Genomic DNA, 26,128 nt, shown 5'->3' on the forward strand with positions numbered 1-26,128 from the left:
GACGTAGCTTTAATATAAATCTTGTGCAGCCAGTTGAACTCATCAGCCTGCGGATCACGACGGGGCTCCTGGTGTTTCTTGGTGTCATGGTTTCGGCCCAGCTGGCTGACGGCGACCTGGCTTCGGTCTCCCTGGACCCATTTATTAGGAAACATCTGGACTGTTTGTGTGTGTGTGTGTGTGTTTAGTTCCATATGTGGGAAGTGAGCTAATATCAGTCTTCAGGGTCTAATTTTAGAGTTGTGTGTTTTATTGCAACGCCAAGGACACAGTGAGACACACAGTCTCTCTCTCTCGCTCTCTCCCTCACACACACACACACACACACACACACTGGGGGTTCTGCAGTGAGTCAGTTGGGTCGTTTTTGTCCCGAAACCGAGACCCCAGTCCTCCGTCCATCGCTGACATGTCCGAACCACAAGTGTCCTTTAACTTACATCACTCTGGGAACCACTGCAAGTACTTATCATGCTAATAATAAGAACTGATTTACCTGTTTGCGATACAACCAATACTAGTGCCGACATTCTTGTTGATATCGCTCTGAGAATGACTCATTACAGTTGTTGGTATGGCGACATATGTCCAAAAGTATGTGGACAGCCCTGTCCCAAATACTTTTTTTTTTTCCCCTTATTTGGTCCAGGCCCCTTTGTTCGACAACCGTCTTCTTCCATCGCTGTGTCGTCAGTTCGTGTTTGTCCCTCGTGTGTTTCAACATGACAATGCCTCACGAAGCCAGCTCCGATAAAAGCAGCAGTTTTCCCAGTTTGGAGACTCTGTTTCAATGAAAGGTGACAGACGGTCGTTTCAACAAATACCCAATAAAGTGACGAGTTTACGCCCAAGTGTCAAAGCCCTCAAGTGGCCGTAGAGCTGGTGACTGTTGTCTGTCGGGAGCAGAGGAAAAAACAGGCGACAGGAATCCTAACTAAATGTTTTTGTGTCTAAACTTAGCCAGACCTTACCCATGGCACTGGAAGATCAGAAAACTGTTGTTTTGAAACGGTCTTGGAAAGCACCGACAAACAATGTGGTCCCTCTGATAGTGGCATCAGATCAGAAAACACTTTAAGACTGTAAAAGCTGCATTTTTCCTCATGGAATTTGGAAATTGGTATTTTTATAGTTCTACCAGAGAAATATTGGTATTTGCATTAACACCATTCTCAGCAGTAACAGTGGTCGTGTCATTCTTGTATCAGGTTTTCCATCCTCGTTATTCTTACTATTCTTTCTCTTACGTAGTTTTTGTATTCGTTGGCTACTTTTACTATGTCTGTTCTTTTGCAATACACTGTGTGTGTGTGTGTGTGTGTGTGTGTGTGTGTGTGTGTGTGTGTGTCAGTAGAGCTCGTCATCTGGTTTCTATTCAAGCAATAATGGCTCTTATTTAGACTGCATCGCCCTCTCCTCTTCCTCTCTTCCCCCTTTTCCTCCTTCCCTTCCTTCCACCCTCTTAATCAACTTCTCCTTTTTTTCCTCCTCTACTTCTTCAGCCCCAAGCACACAAAAATGAATTATCCCTTTGGCAAAGCTGAGAAACGCCCCAGAGGCCTCAAAAGACCTCCAAAAGTTAGAGAAGCTGCACCATTAAAGTACGATATCAGCAGAGCTGGGTCCTGCATCATTGCCTGACTTACCTGATGTTAAAACATTTACGATTATAGTTACGGAGCAAACGCGGTGGATAGTTATAAATTAAGTTCTGTCCAATCAAATGACCACAAACTAACTTACACACGGAAACCTGGATGGGAGGTGAAAGAAAAACAACACAACGCACAGAGGGCGGCAGGCGAGGGGTCAGCTGGGGCCCAACAACACATTTTTAAACTGGATCCCTCCAACCGGTTGATAGGTAACAACCCAGTCCTTTAGGGCTCAGAGTTGTTTTGAGTTGTTCCCGTTTCAGTTTGGTTCCTGCAGTTCTGGTTGAAACAGGAGAATCTTAATTACTGTCAGAACAGTTCAGGATTGTTTCAATTCAAGGAAACCTAATTCATGGCTTGAAGAAGGAAACCCAGGACAGACCTTAAAGTGAGACTGTGACCCTTTCGCCGAACAACAAAAGCAGCAGTTACAGGATCAGGTTGAGGTTCAGGTTGAGGTTCAGGTTGAGGTTCAGGTTGAGGTTCAGGTTGAGGTTCAGGTTGAGGTAAGGGGAAGGGGAAGGTTGGCAGCAGATTAAAACAACATGGGAGCATGACGACCAGGGAAGGAGCCGGCGGAAATGGTCCGGTATATATGGAGGGGAGCTAATGAGGGAAATGGGAGCGGGTGTGTAGGTGGGCAGCTCCGGTGATTGAGAACGGGGGACGGGTGAGCAGGTGGATCCGGGGACTCAGGTGACCGGGGCGGGGAGGAAAGTGCGAGGACATCTGGTGGCCACAGATTGACTCTGCTGGCTGTGGTTGAGTGTGGTCAGGCGTGGGTTCTGTCGCCCACGGTATACTAAGACACCCTGGATTACAAATCTCCTTTGCAAAAGGCAATTACGTTTTGAAAGAAATTTAATTGCCACTGGATTACGGTTTTTTGTTGCTGTAACGAGAAAATGTTGTGAATTTACTGTTGACTCTTGTAAAAAAAACCAAAGGAAAACCAGCCCATAAGTCGTCTGTGCAACAGCTCATTATGAGCAGTTAGTTACTTTTATTGTTCCTCTGACCTTAACCAAGAACTTTTAGTATGAACTCTCCCTAAACCTAACCAACGAGTTTTTGTGCCTAAATCTAACCCTTCAATAAGCGTAAGTGCGTCTTTATTACTGTAACCGTGACAACGAAGGTCCGGTCGCCTGCCGCTGGTAGGCGTCTATGGGCTGTATCCGAGGGCAGGGACAAGGTACCTGTACTGTCGTTTAAGCTGAAGGACATGTGGCACAAATGCGTTGATACCGAGCGAATCAGTCAAATGTTGACAGACAACGTTTTTTTTTTGGATATATCTGATCCTGCAGCACAACATCCACTCGTAGAGACTCCAGCGTCATTAAACCGGTTTATGGCTCTGTTTAGACCCCCGCAGCTCCTGGTTCAGGATCAGGAAAGATCCTGGTCGGGTTCAGTGACTTCAGACACAACCTGTGTACTGTGGATGTGAGCCCCAGCCTCTGGTGCCTCAGCGGTGGGCTTTTCTGCGTCCACCGTGAACCCCAACCATTTCATACTGTGTCCACTTGATACTACTGAATGCAGCGCTTCATTCATAAAAGAAACCAAAAAAACACACGTCGCCATTTTTAGACTTCTGTTTGGATGCAACAGACTATGCAATGTGTTCGTCGTCGGCCTTGTAGAGGTGTCGAGGTGGGTATATTTAGGAGAGAGCCGGGCTAGCTGTTTCCCCCTGTTTCCAGTCTTTATGCTAAGCTAGGCTAATCACATCCTAGCTCCAGCGCTGTACTGAGCACACAGACATGAGATTAATATCCATCTTAACATCTCACTGTCATAGAGAGAGGAAACAAGCCTGGCCCCCGAAATGCCAAACTATTCCTTTTTCTCTCTCTCTCTCTCTGAGATTTTTTTTCATCTTGCCTTTCTTGTCAATTTTCCTGCCTCTCTCTTTCTCTCCTTTCTGTCCTTTTTAAGTCCGACCAGTCACCAAGTGCCACCAGACGACCCATTTATAGAGCGAGAGAGGGAGAGGAAGAGAGAGAGTGGTGGAGGTCGTTTGGTGTCGTGGGAACAGCTCTAACAAAATACAACCCTCCTATCACATCACATCAAACACACACACACACACACACACACACTGCTCTACAACTGCTTTAAATTTTCTGACTCGAGGTCAGTCACATTTCCGCCTCCAGCAGACATCCTTCTTTCTCCTTCTTTCTCCTTCTTTCTCCTTCTTTCTCCTTCTTTCTCCTTCTTTCTCCTTCTTTCTCTTTTCTTCTCAGTGTCCCCCTCTCCTCCTCCATATATCGGTTGGTGCTCATGTGTATTTTTTAAGCCTGTTATCAGGATAATAATTTAATAACAACGTCGTCTTGAGATATGACACATTCTTTTGCCATGTTCTGACTTGAAAGTTGTCCGTTTTCTAACGATGTATTTTGTCTGTGGAGATAGTCCCAGGGTCAGATTAGTCAGTTATAGAGTCACATCGACATCTGACAGACCCACCTCCCCTCGTCCCCACGTCCCCATGTCCCCTCTCCCGACCAACACCCCACAGAGCTCTCGTGGTCTCGGCCAGGGTTGCAGCTTCAGGTCCTACCGCTTCTTCTATAGGTGGTTACCTTGGATTTCGGCCCATCAGGTACAACAGTCCTGTAATAAACCCTCCTTCACGAAGCCTGTGATTTTCAGTTTTACTCACCTCTGCAGAGGAAGTTATGTCTTAGCCCGTGTCTGTTTGTCACGCAAAAACTACTGAACCGATTTGCACCGAACTTGGTGGAGGGACGGGTCCTGGGCCAAGGAAGAACCCATTACGTTTTTGAGGAAGATCAGGATCATTTACAATGAATTTGAAGTTTTTTTTTCCTCTGAAATCTGGTGCATGTTGTTAGACATTGGTCTCGGTGGAGGTCTTCGCTCTCTGCGCGCCCTCGTATTTTAATTTGTCCATTCGGCTCTGTGGTCATTTTGGAGGATGTGGTTGTGGAGCTGTTGGACTGCGTTGCGTTATACGGACAGATGTTTTTTGTCCACCCCAACTGTATCAGCGAGAGCGGGATCAATCTGAGCATCCGACTCTCAGCAGGAAAGAGAACGGAAACGTGGAACTATCCCTTTAACAGGAACAGAAATAACAGAATGACGGAAATAAATCCAAATGGAGCTAAAGATAGGGAAAGAAAGAGAGAGAAAAAGACTGAGAGTGATGGAAAGATGGAGGAAGAGAGTGAATGACAGCGGACAGAGGAATGGAGCGAGTCAGAGATATGAGAGAGAGAGAGAGAGAGAGAGAGAGGCTCACAGTGAATCAGAAGTTGTTTTCTATAAAAAGCCTGAGAAATATTAAACTGCTGAGATGGAAAATACTTCTGTGTGTGTGTGTTTGTCTTGAGTACCCAGTCGTCTGACCTTTTTACCCGTCTGGCTAAACCACAGAGAGAATAACGGACAGATAGCTGGTGATGTTAGTCATCGGTCTGACTGAACAGACCCATCAATAACAGTTTCTAAATGATGCCAGATGCAAAGCTCACGTCTCTTTCTTTCCTGAAGCTTTGCTCAGTTCAGTTCGGTCCAAGCGTTTGAACAAAATGACCCACTGATGCCTTTTAGTTCTGCGCCGGTTCGTGTCCACGCAGACCTTGGACGACTGAACCCAGAGCTGTGAACGTGAAGTCGGTGGTGTCGGCAAAGTGAAGTCGGTGGCTTCGCTGGTGTCACAAAGAGCTCGGCAAGATGACAGGCCGACTTCGCTGCCCTGACGCACCTCAGCGGGACCACATTTACAAATCAGTGTTTTATGACGCGACAACACCATGGTTGACGTTCGATAACAACTCGGTTAAGGTTCGGGCACGATTGCGGCCATGGTTGGAAGAAAACAACGGGCCGGGACGTCCCGCTTCAGAGTCGGACATTTCGCGTACCCGTCCATCCACCCCACCCACTGCCGCCCCGGCCTTTACTGCGCTGTTTCCCCCTTTGCTCCCAACAGAGTCATAATGCACACGGCCACTCCAGAGGTCCTATAGCTTCAGCTTCAACAAACGACAGTATTAGGTTGTTTTCTTGGGACGACGCTCTCAGTAGGACACAAGCACAGCACACCTCATTTTCACTTTCAGATTTTTCAGGGAAAAATCACCGCACCGACACGCATACGTACGCAGAATTAAAAAGACTGCTCTTTTTCTTGACGGTCCTCGTGATCAATTTAATCCCAGTTTAGCTTTAAAGTCTATACCGAAATCACTCACATAGAATCGCAGCCTCCTGTAGTCGGCCCGCTCGGCCGTCGTACCGCCGACAAACACCGGACACGCCAGAATTTGTTTGAAGCGACCAAACAGGTTTGAGAGCGAAGCATCATCTGTCTGCACCCAGATATTCAACCGCCTCATGAGCAGAGCCGTCGTCATAATCGGGACACACACCGTCACGGGATTAGTCAGCAACGCTGCCAGTTGCCAGGCGCTTCTGTGGTGCAGCGGACAGCGTGTTGAACTTCCAGTTAACAACAGGTGGTATTCACAGTTTTACGGGTTTGAGACCCGACAGACTCGATCCTTTACACGCTGCACGGGAAAATCGGGCGCATGCCTCATCTCTAAAAAGTACACGGCGTAGAATTATGACAGAGCTCTGGTGCTGTCGTCTCCTGACTGTTGTGTCAGCTTTGTGATCATCGCAACATTATAAACTTGGCTGTGAGGCATCAACACACACACACACACACACACAGAGTCACGTTACCTGCTGCTGCTCTGTAATCTGGTCAGATATGATTACAAGCCACAGGCCAAATTTTGAACCAGTCTGATTGTCTCAGCCAATCACCTCGCAGCTCACCTGGCTGCCAGGGCGAGGGCCGGCCCTGTCATTACCGTCTCAGAGGTAACCATGGTAACCAGATAGCTGTCTGGCGCATAGGGGTGACAGGCTGGAGACGATAACAAACACAAACACGCACGAGTTCCAGGAAAAAAAAGGGGAACAGCGGCTGACATCGGCGTAAGCTAACGTCACGTGAGACGGCGTTCTAGCTGCCGGGACATAACCCACGTTTACTTATGGCCTCTGTGGCTTCTAGTAATGATGAGGTGCAGTTCAAAATTTGAGTCCCACAAGAGTCGACCCTTATTAGTGGTTATGAGGCTCTTTCACACCAGCTCAGGTCACAACAGGAACGAGGCCGTTTATTGGTTGCGACTCTGCCTGTTTGTCGTTTTTCATAACATGTGGTCGATTTGCGGTGAAATAAAACTGGTGACTATTTCTTTGTGAACACTAGAGAAGATGGACATGAACGAGTGAACATGGGGCTTCATGTTTCCTCCTCCTCTTGTTTTTTTAAGAAGCCAGTGGGAACAACAACTGGAGCGAAACCAAACAACGCACGTTTTGTTTTCCTAGACTCCTCAGACCCGATGACCTGAACTACAGGCGTGAATGTGCCCCTACAGGCTTTCAAATCAAAAGAGCATGAACCACTGAGTTACGTGTTCCATCACCATTCCCTTATTTTTCATCCTCGCGTCCACATTTCCGCGGACTGAGGGAATCTTTGGCGTGAAATTCGCACATGATGCTGACTCTCTGCGCTCCACTTGAGACCACTCAGAGTCTGTGAACTGGGGGAAGCACTTCACACTTCAGGGAATCCCCTGGAATTCGTGGGTTAAGGTAATAAACTATGGGAAAGCTTGGACACACTAGAGCTGAGCCAAGGAGTCTTTTTTTTCCAGCACTTTAAATTGTTGGTTCGGGTCCATAAAGCTCGACTCTGGTGGGACTCGAACCCACAACCTTTGAATCGCTTCTCCCCAGCTGCACTAGAAGTCCAACGCGCTATCCATTGCGCCACAGAGCCACGTGCTGACGGAAGGTTTCCTGTATCGGAAGCTACAGGACTGCGTCTAGAGGCTCTGCTAGATCCTCGCTTGGGAGCTCTGCCGTCCCTGAGGAAGACCTGGAGTGATTTACGACCTTGGTCCTACAGTCACCTGACGTTGACAGTAACGCTGCTCCCTTCTCCGTCGTCCTGTGTGATTAGCTGGAAGCAGGGCGGTCGGCGACCGATGACAGCTCCGCCGCCGAGGGGTAAAATTTGAAATGAAAGAAATGCGAAATGAAAAAGTGACTCTGAGCACAGATTTTTAGGAATGAAATAAAAACGATGGTCAGTGAAATCCAGTTAAAATGAAAGTGCTGATGACAAACTGATATTTTATGATACATTCCGAGTTTGAAAGATTCCTTATTTTTCCGTAACGTGTTGGTTCATGTAGATATTTTACACGATTTATCCATTTTTTTCCATCTCATCTATTCTTAATAGGACTCTGTACAAACCAGCTGCAGTCACACTTAAAACATGCCGGGGGTGTGGACTGCCTTTCGTTTCCCACACGGTAGGAACAATGACTTGTGTGCGTGTCTTTGTGTGTGTGTGTGTGTTCGTGTGTTTGTGTGTTTGTGCGTGCTCTTTATTGTGTTGAATCACTGGTGGTTTTAGATGACAGGGGTCTGTAACCGGCTGCAGAAAGTGTGGGCGTATTAAGAATGTGTGGGTGTGTGTGTGTGTGTGTGTGTGTGTGTGTGTGTGTGTGTGTGTGTGTGTGTGTGAGTTATCCCCAGGCTGAAACAGTAGACATGAATAAAGCATAAAGATCTGATGAACACACAGAAAGATCCTAAGTACTCAGACAGTTTAGACTTCTTTAGTCTGATACACACACACACACACACACACACACACACACACACACACACACACACACACACACACACACACACACACACACACACAGACACGCACAGACACACCTCACAGCTCGGAGTTAGAAGAGATTACTCTCAAGGGGCTGACTCAACAAAACCTGACCTGATCCAAGGAGTCATTTTTCTCAGAAAGTCCAATACTCACGCACACTTACACACACACACACACACACGCACACACACACACACACACACACACACACACACACACACACACACACACACACACACACACACACACACACACACACACGCGCACACACGCGATATGTGCAAAAGTTAACATGCCTATGTTATAAGAGCACTGCCAGGAAGCAGAGGTTTTGCTGACATGTCTGTAAGGAATGTCAGCTCACACACACTCAACACACACCAACACACTGACATCATGTAAACTCCACTCGTGATTATCTGTTAATGATCTATTATCAGCCTATTATGTGATTATCTGTGATTAGTGGTTAGTGCGGTGATGAATAGTTTAGTTTAGCTGAAGACGCTTCCTACGCAGAGATCACAAACCCTTTATAACTCTGTGTGAAAAATGATGCTGCTCTGTCTCAATACCCCACGTGTGTGTGTGTTTCTGACCAAACAGCGAACGCAGTCCGGACGACGGCGTCCGTAGGTGGCAGCTCCTCTTCGCCTGTTTCACACTCGTGCAGGGACTCGTGCTCCTCCTGTTCAGGGACCGGATGTCGTATTAGCTGCATCCATCATCAGACCGGTCTGATGGACTAATCTATTCGACTATGGCTTGTCGACATTATCGTACATTTAGGGGTCGTTAAAATTTCTGGTCCTACATCACACAAAGGGCGGAATTATGGAACAACCACCGTAATTATCGTACACCCGGCAACACTGACTACATGTGACAGAAAGATATTGTTTGGATATGAACAGAATTTTTTGCAGTAATATTTGATATAAGAGTTAAATCTGCTGATGGTTTTAGAGTTTTTATCGCTGGTGTAAACACCAGAGGTTGTCTGAGGTAAACATCTGTAAATGTTGTTTAGAAATCAGGGAGAAAAAAAAAAAAAAGACCCCCCTTGTTACTTCAGATCTCGTCACAGAGTCTTCAGATTCAGTCTTCAGTGTCAGCGTGACCCAGGTGGACCGTGTGAGCGGTAGCTGCTCGTAGCCAAAGCAGCAGGATTTAACCTGACGCAGACGATCCGGGAAGCAACCGAAACGGCTGCGGGCTGAGAACGCAGATGTGTTTTTTAGCTCGACAGTCAGGCGTACAGCGAGGCTAATCCTCAAGAACCTTTCATCAGTTTTCCCCGGATTCGTCTCTTTTTTTAGGTTTTAAATTTGCACGTTGACCCCGATAAAGGCCCCGGGCCGACACACGTTGGTTCCACGAAGGTTCTGCTCTGATTCCACAAGCGTTGCTGGAGTTTTGACTCTCTGAGGAAGCTGCAGCGCCTGGTTTCGAGGCCGCACAGGTCAGGGTCACTTCCTGTCGTCTTCCTGGTCATCGACACATCAGAGAGAAGGTCAGATATCAGGGGTGGACGCCCTCCGTGCTGTGGAAAAAGGGACGGCATGGAGGAAGGAGAAGGAGGGAGGAGCGAGGGAAGGGAGGAAGAAGGGGAGACAAAAGGTGACAGAAAGAGAAAGTTGGGTAAAAAGGGAGGGGAGGAAGGGAGGAACGCGAGGGGAAGAGGCAACGGCAGCGAAGGGACACGCTGAAGGGACAGTAGAAAGAGAGAGAGAGGACACACCAAGCAGTGACGAGTGCAGTTCTCGGATCTGCCAGCTCAGCCCACGCTCAGGCCTTCGCCTCTTGATAGGACGTTTCAGTGCAGATTTGGACGCATGATAAAGTAACTCCCAACCGTTGCTCTGACTCGTCAGCTGGAGAAGTATGTGCACCTGCTTCTTTCTGATGCTCACACGGCAGGTAAATGACAGTGTTCTGGTCTTTCGACAGGCGCCGGCATCCAACACTAATTCCATTTCTGTGCTCTTCCGCATCCTGCATGAGTTGTTCCACAAATTTCGAGTTTATACCGTGAGACCGTTTATACAGGAGCCAACTGTTTACTCTAAACAACTCTCCAAACCTCACCTCCTCTGGATAGTCAAAGGAGATTTGTCTGTCAGCGGTAGCCCCACCTGTTTTCCAACATAACCTTGAGACGGAGGTGGGTGTCGTGGTCCTGGATCCGGCCTGGCTGCCACCCTGCTAGTAACAATCCGATGGTCCCCACTGGTTGCCGTGGACTGCCTCTTCTCCCGCAGCTGCTCCGCACGAAGCTTCCTCAGCAGCTGCGTGTTTGGACGGTTCAGAATGCGTGCTGTTTGCTTACGCATTACGTGGCTCTGTGACGCGAGGGACCGCGCATTGGACGTGGAAGTAAAACACGGGAAGTGAGTCAAAGGTTCGTGGTTCGAGGCCGACCAGAGGCGACCTTTATCTTCGCGTGAGATTATGTATTTGCAAAAGGTTTGTGAGAACTTGCTTGAGAGTCACGGGGGAGTCACAACAACCAGAAACGTGGGTTCCTGCTGTTGCTGTTCAGACATTTGTGTGCAAGGGATGAGAAACATCTGCTGGGCTCCGGATAATTTGCAGGAATAAAGCAGGAATTCAACCTGACGGCCGCCGCTCGGTTTGTCTGGTCTGGTCATTTCTCCAGCGCAGGAATCACTTTGTATGTCTTTAGATTTTAGAAATAAAATCCTCAGGTGTCGTCATGGATCATCTGCGAGTTTGTTTTGAGCTGTATTTCCCTCTCTCCTCTCTTTGTCTCCTTTCCAAGCTTCTCTACATCTACTCCTTTTTCTTTATTTGGTCTTCACACCTCTTTTCACCCTTTCTCATTTGTTCAAACTTGAATTCCTCCTTTTCCTCGTTTCCTTTTTGTTCTCTTTTTTCCTTTCCTTTCTCTTCTCCTCTTCTTTTGTTACCCCTCTTCCTCTTACTTTTCACTCATCTTTTTCTTCCGCCCTCTTTTCCTTGCACCCTCTGTCAGCTCTTCTTTCCACTTCTTTGTTTTATCTTCTGTCCAACTTTTCTCCTGTTTTCCTTACGTCTTTGTCCCTATTTTCCTCTTTCCCTGTATTTCTTCTCACTCTTCTTTTAACCTGTTTGGTTCCTCCCACCTTCTTCTTTCTATTCTCTTCCATTTTTTCTCTTCTTTCTTCATCTTTCCTCCTCCTTCTCCTTTTCCTCTTCCTCCTCTTGTCCTTCTCCCGCTCATGTTTGTTCACTCATCTCTTTCCTTTGCTTCTTGTTTAACCTTCTGTTCCACTTTACTTTAACTTTCTTCTACTAGTTTTTCTCTTCGTCGATTTTTGTCCTTTTTTACTCCTGTTTCTTTTTGTGATGAAGTTTTCTCCTCCTTTCTCCTCTCTCTTTTCTTTTTCACAGTTTTTCTCTCCTTCTCAAATAGTGTCTCTCTCTGAAAACTGGAGACGGACTCTTCCTTCTTTTCAGCGACCATCTTCTTAAGTGTCTCTCTCACTCTCCTGGCCAAGGCGTTGCTTGTGGTGTCGAGGCTCGCTCGCCCAGCCGAGGTCCAGAGACCACAATGCAACCGACATCTTGGTCACGCGCACGCACACACACACACACACACACACACACACACACACACACACACACACACACACACACACACACACACACACACACACACACACACCATACCACAGCTGTAAGTGCTTCATGGCAAAGATGTGGAGAGATTAGGACAACATGGCTCGGCCAAACCCACATTCGGAGGAGCACGCACACATGTGCGCGTACAGACGAGCGCACGCACACACACACACACACACACACACTCCCTTTCTTCCAGCTAATGACCTCTGACCTCCGACTTCTTCCCAGTGTGCTTGTTCTTCTCTAACACCGACACAAACACGCACACACGTAAGCGCAAACACATGCGCACTGATATACACACACTAAAACACGCACACACACACACACTCCCTTTCTTCCAGCTAATGACCTCTGACCTCCGACTTCTTCCCAGTGTGCTTGTTCTTCTCTAACACCGACACAAACACGCACACACGTAAGCGCAAACACATGCGCACTGATATACACACACTAAAACACGCACACACACACACACTCCCTTTCTTCCAGCTAATGACCTCTGACCTCCGACTTCTTCCCAGTGTGCTTGTTCTTCTCTAACACCGACACAAACACGCACACACGTAAGCGCAAACACATGCGCACTGATATACACACACTAAAACACGCACACACACACACACACACACACTCCCTTTCTTCCAGCTAATGACCTCTGACCTCCGACTTCTTCCCAGTGTGCTTGTTCTTCTCTAACACCGACACAAACACGCACACGTGAAGAACACATGCGCACTGATATACACACACTAAAACACGCACACACACACACACACACACACACACACACACTCACTTTCTTCCAGCTAATGACCTCTGACCTCCGACTTCTTCCCAGTGTGCTTGTTCTTCTCTAACACCGACACAAACACGCACACGTGAAGAACACATGCGCACTGATATACACACACTAAAACACGCACACACACACACACACACACACACACACACTCCCTTTCTTCCAGCTAATGACCTCTGACCTCCGACTTCTTCCCAGTGTGCTTGTTCTTCTCTAACACCGACACAAACACGCACACACGTAAGCGCAAACACATGCGCACTGATATACACACACTAAAACACGCACACACACACACACAAACTGCTTTGTGAAAAGAACAGGAAGCAGCTTTTCGTGCTACTGTGCATGTAAATGTCAGATGTGAGGATTATTTACAGGAGAGTCGGTCGATTTCCTGTAATTCTGTTTCTCTCTCCTCCCTCCAACGTCTCTGTCCAGCTTTTAAAAACCACCTGCGGCTTTGAACACTTCGTCTTGCACACACTCTGTCTCCCACACCTTCACCGCACAAAACACACACACACACACTCCCTTTCTTCCAGCTAATGACCTCTGACCTCCGACTTCTTCCCAGTGTGCTTGTTCTTCTCTAACACCGACACAAACACGCACACGTGAAGAACACATGCGCACTGATATACACACACTAAAACACGCACACACACACACACACACACACACACACACACACACACAAACTGCTTTGTGAAAAGAACAGGAAGCAGCTTTTCGTGCTACTGTGCATGTAAATGTCAGATGTGAGGATTATTTACAGGAGAGTCGATCGATTTCCTGTAATTCTGTTTCTCTCTCCTCCCTCCAACGTCTCTGTCCAGCTTTTAAAAACCACCTGCGGCTTTGAACACTTCGTCTTGCACACACTCTGTCTCCCACACCTTCACCGCACAAAACACACACACACACACACACACACACACACACACTCCCTTTCTTCCAGCTAATGACCTCTGACCTCCGACTTCTTCCCAGTGTGCTTGTTCTTCTCTAACACCGACACAAACACGTACACGTAAGCGCAAACACATGCGCACTGATATACACACACTAAAACACGCACACACACAGGTCTGGAGGTTTGGGCGCGTCGTGCCGCCACGCTGTCACTGGTTTCTCACATAGCCTGTAATGAGACAGCAAACAGAGCCAAGATGGCTGCCGCCGTGCCATTAGTGGAAATGCGGTGGGTTATTAGAGATGGAATATCAGTACGAGCTCTGGTGACTTCATGCGAGGCCGTGAGCTGATCCGGCTCGCAGGAAGCAGCCAAGACGTGAAACCCAGGGACCGCGGCTCACTCTGAATTCCCCAGGGTCTCAAAAGAAGAAGAATGAAGAGCCAGGAGCTCGTGACAGAGGCGAATCTGATGTTTGGCAGGAGTCATCGCCGCAAACTGGCAGCAAGTAAAGCCTGACGTTCTCATTCGGGGGCGTCCCGGTGGCCTCGCGCTCCCAGACACATACCGAGTAACCGCATCATCTCTGGTGCAGAAGAGAGACCCAGTCATGACGTACGGCAGAAAAATGAAGTGTCCTCCCGTAGTTTACCTTCCACATTCTCAGACGAATCAGCTCCACTGCAGCGCTGACCACAAAAAGACTCAAGCCTTTGTGATTCTAACAGAGAGAGAAATCCACGGTTCAGCGTGGCGGCACGGGTTCTTACATCACGGTCACCTGGTTCCGCCGGTTCCGCCCTCCACGGGACTGAAGGCGACCAAAAAGAAAAAGCCTGGATTCAAGTGAGCAACGGCTGAAAGGGGACTGCTCAAAATAACTTAGACACAATTCTTCCTCCGAAGGCCATGGAAAACCCGTGAAAACGACCTCGCTGGCTGTCAACGTCCAGGGGGAGTCTTGTGAGACCGGGCGTACAGTCTGTCTCTCTGGTCCCGTCACAGCCGAGACTGCAGTCATCTACGACGACGACAGCGCCGAAATATTCCAGCAGCCTCACCACAGTTTCACCACAACAGGCCTTCTGATAGCGGAACTGAAAAGAAGAAGATGAATCCGCAGTGTCTGCCCAGCTTAAAGTCATAAGCTAAGAAGCCCTTATTCTGCGAAAGGACGAATGAGCTGCTGCAGCAGCAGGTAACGCATGCGATTGCCTGGCGACGGGAAGGTCACGGGTTCGAGTCCGGACTCTCCCAGCTGCAGTCAAACAGTCCTGGGTGCCGTCTGGATCCAGCGAGTCAGGATTTAGAGCCGTCGTCCTTTTCCTTTTGTTTGTCGACGACCTTCTGACCTCTGCTGAAGAGGCTCCGGTTTCGGACAATACACACACACACAGACACACAGTCTGGAGGGTAACTGTTGGGAGGAAAGTGAGTTGTGGAATGTCTGCGTTTGGAATAACACTGTCAGGAACGGTGCCAGCCGACCAGCGCTGTTTACCCTGTGTGTGTGTGTGTGTGTGTGTGTGTGTCTATATTTTTTAGTGTTAACACTTGCTTACATCTGCATCCGTTTGTGTATGCATTCCGTCAGTGTGTGTGTGTGTGTGTGTGTGTGTGTGTTTACCTCAGGTTGTGTTTGACCAGTATAAAGCTCTGACTGGTCCAGACTGGTAAACTGGTTGTTTAGAAGGAACAGATGTGGACAAGAATGTCTGTCTTTTTTTGTTGCTCAGTGTGTGTGTGTGTGTGTGTGTGTGTGTGTGTGTGTGTGGGTGTACGAGGTTGAGTTAATCACTGCGACACTGCAGGTGGATGTGAATGATGTTTTTATATTTTGAACATTAACGTTCCCAGAAATGACTCGTTTAGACCAAAACCCAAAGATATTCAGTTCATAAAACAGAGAAAAGCATCGTACCAAAAGATGATGCAGTGATTTTACTGATTACTTGATTGTCAAAATTCACCAATTCTTTAGGTTTTTCTTGGGTTAGCTGATTGAAGTCCGGGCTGCGGGGAATCAGAGACCAGACCGTCGGGGATTCGATTTCCACCGGACGAAGTCGCTGCACGGTTTTAATGAATCGGTTTTCAAAACTCGGCCTCCTGCACCTCTGCAGCTCACAAACGTCAGACAGCAGCCGCACGCCGAGCCTCAGCATTGGCTCAGGGATGTGTTGATGTGGGACTCGGAGGCCCTGACCGGGCCGCCCGGCTCGAGACAGACCAGGTTCTGATCCCCCAACGCGATATTTCGACGGAAGCGCCGACGAGCCTTCGAGCTTTTCAGGTTGTCCGACGTTTGGGCGTCAGCAGCGACGGAATCGATGATTGTGCTGAATAAGTTGAACAGCTTCCCCCCTGGAGAAACCTTCTCCGCATCATTCAACACCCTCTCGATTCCTCCCGGTCCTCCGAGCACGAGTGTCCCGCCCTGGTCACGAATTTCCTCGAAGAGAAAAACAACAGACGTTCTGTCATCTGAGGGAAACTCACACAGACCCTCTGATTCATCCTCCCTTCACACTGTTTGACTGGAATCACACCTGGAAGCTCGTCGGGTCCACGACCGGCGGCCCAGTCAGCCAGCGCTGGCTCCCGCAGACGAGGTCTGCATCCCGGTGGCATCCTGCTAAAGGTCAAAAATAGACCGCTCTTCCAGGAAGGTCCCAGTACGGGAATTGGGACGGGGGGGGGGGCTGGGCTCCTTACAGATGTGTGTTGGACACAGAATGTGAACGGTAAATGTGGCGATTCTGGTCTGACTGCAGAGTTGGAGACGGAGACGGAAACTGGAGAAAGCGGCTTTTTAATAAGGTGAGCTGCTTTGTTATTTGCACCTATATGGTTGGCATGGCAACTGCCTCTGTTTACCATCTGTTGTTGCTCAGTACTTTGTTTCTCTCTTCCTCTGCGTGGGAGTGTGTGTGAGTGAATCACCCAGTGGCAGCTGGTTACCGTTAATCAGTCGGCGACAGCTGCTCAGGAATTCAAATCAAACTCACTGACACCTTGTTCGTGAGGCTGAACGATCGCACTCAACGCATGCAACGTATGAAACGCACAGGAATGTGTCACCCACCAACATCCGAGGCCGTTCGCGGAGACAGGAAGCACCAGCTTAAAGGAGGCCACCGACTGAAGGAAACGAGGGCCTGTCGGAGAAGATCGACAAGCGGACGATTGCTTCAGAATCACCGACACGCGGGGGGACATGTTGTTGGGCCACAGCCCCGCTCTGTGTACGCCGGGAGTCGCCCGGTGTTGGACCTTACACCTGGAGAGCGGACGAAAGCTGAGTTTCGCTCAGACGTCGAGGGTTTGAGTCAGCGCGCAGCCTCTGCTGGCGGCTGGGGTGCTAGCAGGTGTCACCAGCGATGGCGGCGGTTCCACCCCCGGGCCTCTGGTGGCGTCGGCTCACCGGGAACCCTCGTTGAACAGAGGCGTGATTGCTAGAGACAATAATGATCTGATGGATGAGCCGTTGCACCTGCGATTGTCCCGGGGACATGGGGTGTCCACATACTTCTGTCCCCATCAAAACAGAACGACTCCTGTTCTGAAACAACTCGGAGGAACGTTTTCATAACATCTCAGGGTTCATTTCCTGGATTATAAAAGCCGTTCCAGACCGAAACTGTTTCTTCGAAAGTGTTTTGTTCTCTGTAAACAGCTGGACGGTTGTCAGAGCCCCCCCCATCTCTCTCCCTCCCTCTCCCTCTCTCTCTCCCTCCCTCTCCCTCTCCCTCTCCCTCTCTCTCCCTCTCTCACGGTTTTCGGACCTCCCTCTCTCTCCCTCACCCTCCCACCCTGCACTGCAGCAGCAGACGGGGTCGAGCCAACTCTCCGCCGCCCGGAGCTCATCTCCAAGCCACCGAATCGCATCTTTCAGCGGGGGACCGAGTGAAATGCCAGCCTAGAACTTCCACTCTCCCCCTCTGAACTTTCCGGTCCTTCCAGGGGACGCCGAGATCGCGGGATCTTTCCGGACGGACGTTGGATGGATTCTTTTCTGCTTTTGGTGCCTAAAACTTCGCCAAGGAGGCTGGTGGTCGAGCCAGAGGACTGACCAGCGAACGGTTTTTTTTTTTTGGTTTTTTTTTTCTGAAAACGCGGACAGTCGTCGAGAGCTCGGAAAGCGCCTGATCCAATGCGTCCGGAGCGGCCGGTTCAACAGCAGGAACACCGGAGAGCGACACGGCGAGACGGGGCCAGGAGCTGAGATCGGCGGGGTCTGCAGGGACTTACCGGCTGCTGGACGTACATGTCTGCCCTCCCGAACCGGCACCGAGGTACGCTCACATTTCCCCTCTAACCCTTTCGGTTTTGCACATCTCTCTCCATTTTGCATTTATTTCGCGGACAGATGTGAGAGGGGTCACGAGCGGACCCTCGCGCCACATTGAGACACGAACACGCAAACGTGAATTTCAGACGTTCAACGTGAACAGAAACAGACGGAATAAAGGGGCAGGAGGGAGAGACCCGAAAACCAGAACCACAATCCTCTGAGAGAGAAAAGAAAACTTCTTTGGAGGCTTGAGCCGTTTTCAAAATAAAAGCCGGCAGCTCCGGACCGCTCTCCGATCGATCAGAGAATCGATCATTTGAAAGCTTCTCTCATTCTCGTGTCTGGTAAAGATTTTCTCTCATGCAAGTTTTTTTTTTTCTTGTTAATAGACATGAAGCAGTAGGCGCGTGCGTGCCGCGCGCGATTGTGCGCGCGCACGAGTTTTGGAAACGTGTAAAAGACTGTGTGTGCGCGTGCGCGCGCGCGTTCGTCTGGTGTCGTCGCTCTGTCTCACGCACACGTGCCCCATCGTCCTCACTGTACCGCAGCCACCGGTGTCTGCGCGATTCTCCCGACTCCACCGAAAGCGCGTGGAACTGTCTGCTGGTGGGTGGTGGAGTCGGTCTGTCTCCACCTCAGGGGAGCGAACCCCCTTTATAGTCCCGTCCCCATCCACCCACCTCTCCTCAGACTGCATGCACCGATGCCTCTCCTGCTCCCCAGAGGATGCACCTCTTTTCTCTAAAGAAACCTCAGACAAAGGAAACGGTCATGGGCGCCGCGGCCTGTAGGGGGCACTAGCAGGTCTTATCCGTCTGTGTCTGACTGAACCGAACCGATGTCGTCTGGACTGAAGGATCGTTCAGTCACGTGTCTCGAAGAGAAACGGCATCTCTCGTGCGTTGTCCTGTAGTTTAACCCTCTGGACCAACTCAGAAGCCTCCTTTGCCTGGTTTTCGCCGCCCGTGTTGCCAGGCGCTCAGCAGCATCTCTCGGGCTCGTCATTCTATGAATAGGTCGGGCTTCTGAGAAAAGCCTCCACTTTACATGTGAGTTGTACAGTACGTGTCCCAGAGCAGTGTTTTTATGAAACCCAGAAAGTTTCACGCAGTTTAAAGTATCGGGTCAAACACTAATGTTTTGAAATCAGCAGGCGGATCGAGGCAGATGACGTGAATCTGATCCCCCTCGTCCTGTTTGCTCTCTCCGTCCGTGTCACTTTCCCCTTCGTCTCATCTTTCAAGCACTTCTTCTAAAAACAAACTTCCAACACAAAAAAAAAAAAAAACGTGGAATGTCATCTGGATGGAGCGAGAGGAAGAGAGAGACAGAGACCTGGTCTTGGCTTGGACTGGCATTTGCACTTGGGATTCAACGAGTGCATTTGAAGACAAAAACATTTGCCTCCACTGACAAGTCCTGCGTGCGCGTATCTGCAGCCCGATTCGTCTGGTTCCTCTGAGCCTCAGAGCTCCACTGTTTCCAATAAGTGTCGCTCTGGGTGACATGTTCCTTCGTCACCATCCACACACACACACACACACACACACACACACACACACACACTGTAAGTGGTCGAAGTCTCAGTAACAACTATAAAAGTACAGAATGACAGCAGACTTTTATTCTGAAATCAGATAGGAAACCTAGCAGTCTTTTTGACAAAGCTCTGTATTTTTGGCTTCATGTAACGTTACGCTGCAGAGGTCAAGTCCCGAATTCCTCCCGTCGGGTCGTGTCCCGGTAAACGGGGCGTCCGTGAAGGCACCGGCGCCACGGTCGGAGCCACTCGAACGCATCTGGGTTTTATAGGAGACCAGCGAATATGGTCCAGTCAGCCGAAGTGGCAAGAGTTTCTTTAAGCTGAGAAAAACCTCACGCTGACTGGAGGTGACGGATGATTACAAACGCAGCGGCGTGTTCAGTCCGGTCCCCGAAGACTGGCACAGATACAGCCCCCCCCCCCCACAGACACGGCCCGGTTCTTCAGTCTCCTCAGAAGACTCAGATCAGTCCTGGACACTCCACTGCTTCATAAACACACCGAGTGAAACTCTGCTCTCATTGGCCGATGCCCAGACATGAAGTGACTAATCACACACACCACTTAGCTGAAGGCTGGACACGGTGTGTGAGTGTGTGAGTGTGTGTGTGTGTGAGTTTCTGAAGGTGTGTTGGGGATTGCATGTCTGGGCGCCGGCCAATAAGGCCATTTGATTACCGACCAAAAAAAAACCTTAATGGAATTATAACTGTGTGTGCGTGTGTGTTGGCAGGCAGATGATAGCTAAGTCCTTCTGATCATTGATCTTACTAACAACAGCCTTTGTCAAGACCAAACACACATCAAATCTTAGAACGTACTCAACAGAACAGGGTTGAGTCGTCTCCTTGTTGATTCATCATGTGCGCGCCGAAGTGCCTCTGAGCACGGTACTGACTCCTGGGGTCATTGAAGGCGGCTGCAGACAAACACTTGAAACAGAAACATGTTTAGTCTTGTTTGTTGGTAGAGGAACTCAATTGCTTCCCTCATTTCTCCCCATTTCTGTGCTATTTCTGTTTTTCTTCATCTTCCTCCAAGGAATTCCGCCGGGCTGCCAAGTGATTTCTGGGACAATTGAATTGAACTGAATTGAATGAATTTAAAGAAAAACGTTTAATATATAAATATATTAAATTTTGATGGTGGAGACCAACCGGAAGCGGCGCTGGGTGATGAAGAGCCAGTTAACTTCATCCAGTATCTCTGTCGGAGACCGGTCCGGAACGAGGGTTAATCAGACAGAAACCCGGACCGCAGGAGGTTAAACCTGGACTGAGAGCGGAGGAAGGAGGGATGAGGGATGGAGGGAGAAAGTTTGTCGGAATAATAAACACGAGGCAGGACTTTCGACATGGATCTGTTGACTTTGAGACACCGAAGCCTCTTTCTCTTCCTCCTCTTCTTTCACACCTCCTGTCCTCACTCCCTCCATCAGTCCAAACAAACTCTCCTTCAACTTCTTCAAGACCGACCTCTAATCCTGCTTCAGCTTCTCTGCCTCTTCTTCCTCTCTTTCCTTGTCCCCTGCCTCCCTCCACTTCTGTCCTTCCTGGAAACCCCAGCGGACGACCCGAAACATGTGGACGAAGCGCTCGGGCTCTCGTTCTCGCACCAGGGGCGGTTCCGAGGTTGTGGCTTTGAGTCCCACCGGAGGTGACGTCGTTTTAACGGAAGGATTGGAGGGCTGGGCGGCTTCTGGGGCACTCGCTTGCAGAACCGTAGAGTTTTTTGGTTCAAGTTTCACCGGAGTCGAACTTTAACGCCGGTCGCCGCTGATAACGGGGAAAGCGCAGCGTCGCGTGTCGTGACAGGCTCCTCGGCCTTTGGGAAGTGATGGGCAAAGACATGTCAAGCGAACGGATGAGTGAAAGGAACAGACGCAGAGTTACGGGGTCTCTGTGGGACGGTGGATTTCTAGTTGATCGCCGAAGAAGTGATCGAAGTCTCACACCTTTAGCTTTTTGCAATCAGCGGCCGCCGACCTTCGAACTCGCTTAGCTCCGGGCTAAAGCTGCCCACTGAAACGGTGAGCGGGCGGGTTCTGTGGTTCTGTGCTCACCTTCTAGTCAAATTCACGAGAGGCCGGAGTCAAACTTCATAGAAGGTCATGAGCGACCGAGGGGCAGCGGCGAGCCTCTAGCATGCAGAGTTACACGCTCAGCTGAAACCGTCAGGCTCGTTCGCACCGCGCGAGCTGCGCACGTACATTTATCCCGTGTCACGGCACGTTTTGAAGGACTTGAACACGCTTGACATGTTTTAGGGTTTTAGCACCAGCCCGTGTCTCTCTCTCTCTCTCTCTCTCTCTGCTCCCTGCTGCCTTTCATCCGAAAGACTAAACGCCTTCCTACAAACACAAGGAGCCATTGTTTTCTCAGCCAAACAGAAATCAAACGCACCCCAAACATCTCAAGCATTTGGAATCACATTTAATATCGAGCCCGTGCAGGATAATTATGGGATGTGGGAGGATCGTTTCCTCAGCGACCGGTGTTTGTCGTCTAAAATAATTAGTCCGACAATTTCGCATAGTCTGTGGTTAGACAGAGGCTTCATTGTGACGTACAGCAGCGTGTGCGCGCGGGCGGCAGATGTTTACCGCAGCGTTTCCAACCTCAGAGCGACCCAGTAAACAACATAAATGCATGGATACATACCATAAATATTCACGTTCATCACACACACACACACACACACACACACACACACACAGAGGGATGCACTCCAGATGAAAGAGCTGAACTGAGGAGAGAGAGAGACGCTTCTCTACCCGAGGGAACGTCCTAATGGTTTCATGACTGGGTTTCTCCTGGTTTATCAAACCTGTGACCCTCAGCTCCCGTGTGGCTCTGTGGCGCAATGGACAGCGCGTTGGACTTCTAGCGTAACACCGAGGAAGTGATTCAAAGGTTGTGGGTTCGAGTCCCACCAGAGTCGATGCTCCTAGCCGGCGAGAGGGGGGCTGACGGCGTGTACAAAGTGGCCCCATCACGCCAAAGTACTTTGTTCGTAACTTTTATCAGGACGGAGCAGTGAGAGACAAAGATGGAGACCAAACTAAGGTGAGATCAGACAACGGATTATTAAACCCTCCCTTTAACGGGGGGGGGGACCAGGGCTCCCGTGTGAGGCTCCGCTGTGCCATGGTCAGAGCACTGGACTTCTCCTTCAACACAAGAGACGCGATTTAAAGGTCGTAGGTTTGAGTCCCACCGGAGCTGTTCTTCGTAGAGAACCGTGGGATTACGCATCCAATGAAACCCCAAGCGATCCCTCTGACGACTGTTCATTTCAAGCCCCGTTGCATCGGGTGGGTCGGGTTGAATCTGACTGTATGATATCAGCTTAACCGTCGTCCGGCCGTGCAGAGGAGGTGCGCGGTGAATTGTAGCACAACAACGGAAATAGAAAATAAAAGCAGAGAGGGGGGGCAGTCTTCCGGGGAAAACGTGAAACGCGGATTCTGCAGAGTCACTTGGAGATGAATGTGTCTTTATCCTCGTGCCAGCTCGTCAGTGCACTCTGCCTCATTTTCATGTCGAGTTCTGAGCGGATGCTCGGTGGCCCGGCGCCATAGCCACGGTCACATTGTGAGGATCTGTGCTAAATCGCCCCTGCTCTCCAGAGGTCCAAACGTGTCCCACAGGCCTGAGGTGCTGCCGTTTCTCCTGGCCAAGTAAAACGGACGTTCAGCGGGAGCGCCGCACATGCGTGGAAGTCTGAACGTGAAGTTTAACCGATGAGATGAGAAATGCCGGTTAGTTGGTGGCTCCGCGGACACCGCGTGGTTGCCGCCCGCCCTGGTGCTTAAATGAGTCGTCTCCAACTGAACTCTGGGACCTGTAGTATTAACACACACCTTCTGTCACAACCAGTAACCACAGGCGACGAGGGAATAAATCTGAAGGATTATGAAAGTGTTTAAAATCAATTCAGTTCTTCTCCTTTTACTCCAGTGGTTTCAGTCAACGGGAGATTTGGTCGTTAACATGTTTTAATCATGAGCTTCGTGGTTGAGAACAACAGCAGGAACAATATTCCACTGTTTTCATCGGGTTTGTGGTTTAACCGAGGTGTGTGAGGCTGGAGTGTCAGGTTCAGGTGTGTGTGTGTGTGTGTGTTTGATACCTGTCGATGTCTGGCTGTACGTTTCCATCACGAATCACTGCTCCCTCTCTCTCTCTCTCTCTCTCTCTCTCTCTCTCTCTCTATAGATGTATATCTTTCCCGTCTTCCCATAAAAACTGTGCATCTCTGTAATTTCATTTCTTTCCACTAATTTGAGAGACGCGCACACACACACACGGACACACACACAACAGCGTGCTCACCGTGTGTTAGCAGTCACACGAAAGGCATAATACATACAGGGGGTTTCCAAACACACACACACACACACACACACACACACACACGCTGAGACTGAGCGCGTGTAGTTTTATTGTCTTCTCTGCTGTTGCAGCAGCTGACGACAGTTTTACAGTCTCATGTTGACGGTTCCTCTGTCCACTCTGAGGACTCCGTGTCCCAGAAGACAACACGGGACAAAAGAACTCAACGCAAAACAGGCTTGAAGTTACCAACCTACATTTACTCTCTACTCTAGTGAGTAGTTCGTTTGTTTTTTGCACATCTGCGAGATTGTTGATTGTTTTAAAGGACAATGCTGGTTTATTAGAACGTGGGTCTTATTTCTAGCGTGGCTGTGTTTCAGTGTCTCAACAGCTATTTCAGACGTTCGTGTTCCCCTCAGGACGAACTGTGCTGACTTTGCTGATCCTCCAGCGCCACCACCAGGTGGACATTCATAATGTGTCCGGTACTTTGGTTTGCGACCAGATACCCGCAGAACTAACGTAACTCCCGTCAGCCTCAGCTCTACGCTGTGTGTACTGTTAATTAGCAAATGTTAGCATGCTGACACGCCAAACTAGGATCGTGAACATGGTAAACGTGACACCACCTGAACGAAGCAGGCGTCGCATTTGAATCGGCGTTTCGCTCCGAGTCGCTCAGGGTCGGAATTTTAACCGGACGACCATGACGCTCCCTCAGGTGATCACTGACTTTAAGACCGTTGTTTTTTGCGTTACAAGTTTTCTGAAAATGTGTGTTTAAATATGCAAAAGAGGCATTATCTAGTGAAATAGCTGTTAAATTTCATACATTTCCAGAGCAGAAATCTGAACTCTGGATAAAGCCAGGTTCAAAATTCTTGTGTCATTTTGTTGACATATGAGAGTCAAGGGGTTTTCTTTTTATCACTCCATGAATCAGAGAATACTGTCAACGGCCAGAAAAACAAGAAAATCCATTTCAGCCGCGATTTTAGGAATGAAATGTGATATAAATCAGGTCGTAATACAGAGAGGAATAAAACTGGAGGGTTCGGTCCCCGTACGTGCTACAGAAGAGGAGATTTCTGGCTCAGCGCGTGAGAAAAAAATCATTCCGAGATAAAGATGTGTATTGTAATTGAAATCTGCTCAAGCAAATAGACAAAGTGAAGTCAAATACACACTTAAATGTGTATTTTGGACGTTGTCTCCCCACTGGTCTGAAAGAAGACGTGTTATGGAGGCAAAAAAAACAAAAACATGAAAAAACAATGTTTTGTTCCTGTAGTGTCTCTTGAGGAAACATCTCCAGAAAACAAACAAAAGACAAAACTAACTATTTGTTTTCTCTTTGCAGCTTGAGCCATGTCAGGCGCTGGATGTGTTGTCATTAGCAATAAAACAGTAGAAATGTGTTGATTTCTTTTATACTACCTGCAAAAACAATGTAGCCGAAGCCCCAGCACAGAGCGGATGCTGTACATAGGTTGCCTGTATCATGGAATGTGGCAACGCCAACACTTTGGGCAATAATTTCCTCTTCCAGTTGAGCGGGTTTGCTTCAGGACTGTCTGAACTTCTACCTGCTCGCGTTTCTCTTCTTTTCCCTGATGCCGCCTTGTTCCCAGACACGACTTTTAACGAATTCATCTGAGCCAGGTCAAATTCTTTCAAAAATAGTCCTCGTACAAGATTTTCTTGTCCCGTTTCCACCACCGAAACTGAACCGGAACAGAGTTCAGTACAAACTGAAAACAAAAACAGCAAATGAGAGCCGTCCAGATTTAGGTGTGTGCTAACAGAGTGAGGTCAGAGGTCAGCGTCTCTCCGACTGCCCTGACTCAGGCTTCATCTTTCCCCCCGGAGAAGTTTCACAACGTTGTTTTGACATCATTATTGTATCTGTTGCGCTGGGAGCAGGATATTCCAAATCTTTCCGTGTGCCAGCACAAATTTTGCACCGAATCTAATTTATCAGTCTGTATTTTAAACAGACCGAACAAACACAAACCAAACCGAAGTTTGGGTTTGTTCCGTCAGAAAATCCAATGGTATGATTCAGCTACACAAGTAAATCACATTACAGTGAAAACCAATACATCCTGACAGCCTCCGTTCATTTCTCAACTCATGACGTCAGGATTTCTACAGGACAGGATTCATTTTTATTAAATAAAACCTTCATTTATCTTAAAGACAG

The 26,128-nt window shown here is 48.9% G+C and overlaps 1 protein-coding gene, 1 long non-coding RNA gene and 2 other non-coding genes across 4 annotated transcripts in view; 2 read left to right on the forward strand and 2 right to left on the reverse strand.

Moving 5' to 3' along the window:
* Window positions 1–391: 391 nt before the first annotated feature.
* On the reverse strand, window positions 392–2,114 carry LOC120792461. Its single transcript, XR_005707818.1, has 3 exons — window positions 2,038–2,114; window positions 1,790–1,934; window positions 392–782 (listed from the first exon to the last, which is right to left on the reverse strand). It is a non-coding gene; the product is annotated as an uncharacterized LOC120792461 (long non-coding RNA).
* Window positions 2,115–7,411: 5,297 nt separating this feature from the next.
* On the reverse strand, window positions 7,412–7,503 carry trnar-ucu. The gene is given in 2 exon segments: window positions 7,412–7,447; window positions 7,467–7,503. It is a non-coding gene; the product is annotated as a tRNA-Arg (tRNA).
* A 10,461-nt stretch (window positions 7,504–17,964) lies between these two features.
* The window catches only part of LOC120792266 (putative protein TPRXL), a 38,062-nt gene continuing 29,898 nt past the window's right edge, over window positions 17,965–26,128 (forward strand). The window contains exon 1 of the mRNA XM_040131339.1: window positions 17,965–18,046. The gene's annotated coding sequence lies outside the window, so the exon portion shown is untranslated. The remainder of the gene's footprint in view (window positions 18,047–26,128) is intronic.
* Window positions 22,437–22,528, forward strand: trnar-ucu. Its single transcript is given in 2 exon segments — window positions 22,437–22,473; window positions 22,493–22,528. It is a non-coding gene; the product is annotated as a tRNA-Arg (tRNA).

This window comes from Xiphias gladius, chromosome 7, assembly GCF_016859285.1.
Source record: "Xiphias gladius isolate SHS-SW01 ecotype Sanya breed wild chromosome 7, ASM1685928v1, whole genome shotgun sequence".
Lineage (NCBI taxonomy): Eukaryota > Metazoa > Chordata > Actinopteri > Istiophoriformes > Xiphiidae > Xiphias > Xiphias gladius.